Below are 2916 nucleotides of genomic sequence, written 5' to 3'. Positions count from 1 at the left end.
AAAATGCAGTTCATATATCATGTGGAGAACTTCCTGGGCCAAATGGACGCGTAGAGATTTCGTCTGGGTCAAATGAATAGTGAAATTTTTAATTGAAACTGACCCAATTATCCTTACCTTTCTTCTTCCTCTCTAGATAATATCGATCTCCATCTCTCAATTCTCCACCGTTTCCATTACTTTCTTCTTCTGCTCTCTGCTCTCGATCTTCTCTTTCTCCACCACCACCATCATCAACTATAAGCAGATCTAACAGCACCACCATCAACAATAACTACCGCCACCATGACTCTACACCGTCTGCACCATCATCATCCTTCTATACCGCCTCCGCCATATCAAACTTTGCTCACCATTAAACACATCAACATCCACAAAACACCAATATCAACTCCACCATCGTTAAAGAGATCTACAGATGCCTAATTAGGATTTGAATCAACCAATTTTAGAAAATCACTCATGATTATACCAAAACACGCAGGTCTCAAAAACCCTATTTTTTTTTAATTTTATTTTCAAAAATGAATAGATTGATTGTCTTTATTTTAGCACAAATTGGTGTATGGTGATTTTAATTTAACCTTATATGCTGAACCTAAGTTGAAATTAATTGATTTTATGAATTTAATTTTCATCTTCATTGCAATTTCTTCAGAGTACTCTGTTTTTTGATAAGAAATGGATGAAGACTATGCTCAAATTGGTAAGTTTCTTGACCTAAATTGTGTTTTGATTTCAAATTTGTTCATCTTAATTAGATGAAACTGGTTTTATCATGTGCTAGATTGAGTTGAACATACATGGCGAAAATGGGTTTCATCCTATACTAAATTTGGTTGAATTTGGTTTCACCCATTTTAAACTACCATGCAACTGGTTTCATCCTATACTAAATTGGGTTGAATTTGCTTTCACCCATTTTAAACTAGGATGAAACCGGTTTCATCTATAGGTAGGATGAATCTATGATTTTTGAATTAGGTATCACTCATTGTAAACAAGGATGAAACTGGGTTTCATCCTATACTAAATTGGGTTGAATTTGGTTTCACCCATTTTAAACTACCATGCAACTGGTTTCATCCTATACTAAATTGGGTTGAATTTGCTTTCACCCATTTTAAAGTAGGATGAAACCGGTTTCATCTATAGGTAGGATGAATCTATGATTTTTGAATTAGGTATCACTCATTGTGTTTCATCCTATACTAAACTGGGTTTCATTCTAATGATTAAGATGAAACTGAATTTGGTTCCATCCGCATTTACACTAGGATGAAACTAGTTTCATCCCGTTTTAAATTGAGTTAAATTGAAATTTGTTTCCGTACAAGCTTAAAATAGGAGGAAACCAATTTCATCCTTTCTTAGACTGAATAGAATTTTGTTTTCATCCATGTTTGAACTAGGATGAAACCAGTTTCATCTAATTCAACAGTGGATTGACTTTGGTTTCACCCATGTTTAAACTAGGATGATAATAGTTTCATCTAATGCTACGTTGGCTTGAATTTAGCTTCACCTATGTCTAATATAGGATGAAACTGGTTTCATTGTGTGTTAGATCGGGTTGAGTTTAGTTTCACTCATTTTTAAACTCAGATGAAACTGATTTCATCCAGTTTTATGTTTGGTGGAATTTGGTTTCGCCCATGTTTAAACTAGGATGAAACTGGTTTTATGATCCAGTGAAGACTATAGACCTATTATGATCCGTGAATACCCCAGAATGAAAGAGCCAGAAACTTCTGATGTGGACCTTGAGAAAGTGCTGATCTATTGTTGATATGTGTGTTGTTTTCGTGAGGATTATGATGAATTTGAGTTAGAAGCAGCTATTGCAGGAATTGAAATAAAGTGCTGAGATGTGTGCAACCGTTGGAATTACAGGTTATGCCTTGGCGTGGGATTGTGTTGAAGTTATGAATGAGCTCCGGATGGTTATGAAGTAGTTGCAGGGGTGATGCTGAAATGAGATTGATGTGATGTCGAGGATATGAAACTGATGTTGTTGCAGTTAAATGTAATGGCTTGGAGGTGCTTGTACTGGAGTTTGGTTGCAGCTGGAGTTGTTGGATCTGGTGGCAGTAATGGAGCTAATGGGTACTGGTGGTGTTGTTTTGATGATGGAGAAACTGGTTCTAGTGAAGTGTCAGGTGGACTGGTTGGTATTGCAATGGAATGAATGCAGGAGATGACATTACAGATGTGCAGGTGATGGCAGTTGTGGTTGGCATGAGGCAGAGATGAAGGATCTGCAATGGATTGAAGTTATTAAACTATGGCAGTGGAGTTGTTGCTAGCACTTGGCCTGGCAGAGAAGGTAGTGAATTGCAGGTGGTCTTGTAACTGCTTACAGGGAAGCTGGCAGGATTTTGCAGTTACAGTTGTTGAATGCTCAAGTTGCAGGTTCATGTTACAGGGAGAGAGTAAAAAGCTGCGCTGCAGAAATGGAATTGCAGTTGAATTGGAGCTACAGATGCGGGACAAAGAAGATACAGGTGCTGCTGTTGCGCAGTGGCTGTGAACTAAGATTGAATAGTTGTAGCTGAGTTTGGCAAAAAATTCTGTTTTTTTTGCTCTGTTTTACGTACTCTGTTTTTTACTCTGTTTTACGTACTCTTTTTTGCTTGCAATTAATTCGTAAAACAGAGCAATTAATTCTGTTTTTTTTTTGCTGTACTCTGTTTTTTTGCAGATTACTCTGTTTTTCTCCAATCCAGTAAACATTTGAAGAAGATAGGGACATATTGGTCTGTTCCAATTAATTCATAAAAAATATTTTGGATGAAATAACCAAATTGATTATTTAAACAGTATATTTCTGATTTTTGGCTATATAAACAGTATCTAAACCTAAAAGTCTATTTCACCCAGAAATTTTTGCTTTTGGTCTTTTTGACCAATTTTGTG

The 2916-nt window shown here is 36.3% G+C and overlaps 1 long non-coding RNA gene across 1 annotated transcript; it reads left to right on the top strand.

Moving 5' to 3' along the window:
- The first annotated feature begins 209 nt into the window (after positions 1 to 209).
- Positions 210 to 2690, top strand: LOC113293256. The gene is made up of 3 exons (XR_003332157.1): positions 210 to 484; positions 659 to 706; positions 1894 to 2690. It is a non-coding gene; the product is annotated as an uncharacterized LOC113293256 (long non-coding RNA).
- Positions 2691 to 2916: the final 226 nt, after the last annotated feature.

The sequence above is a fragment of the Papaver somniferum genome, chromosome 7 (assembly GCF_003573695.1).
Source record: "Papaver somniferum cultivar HN1 chromosome 7, ASM357369v1, whole genome shotgun sequence".
In the NCBI taxonomy this organism is placed as follows: domain Eukaryota; kingdom Viridiplantae; phylum Streptophyta; class Magnoliopsida; order Ranunculales; family Papaveraceae; genus Papaver; species Papaver somniferum.
The sequence above is the reverse complement of the archived record's forward strand: the minus strand, read 5'-3'. Positions and strand labels throughout refer to the sequence as shown.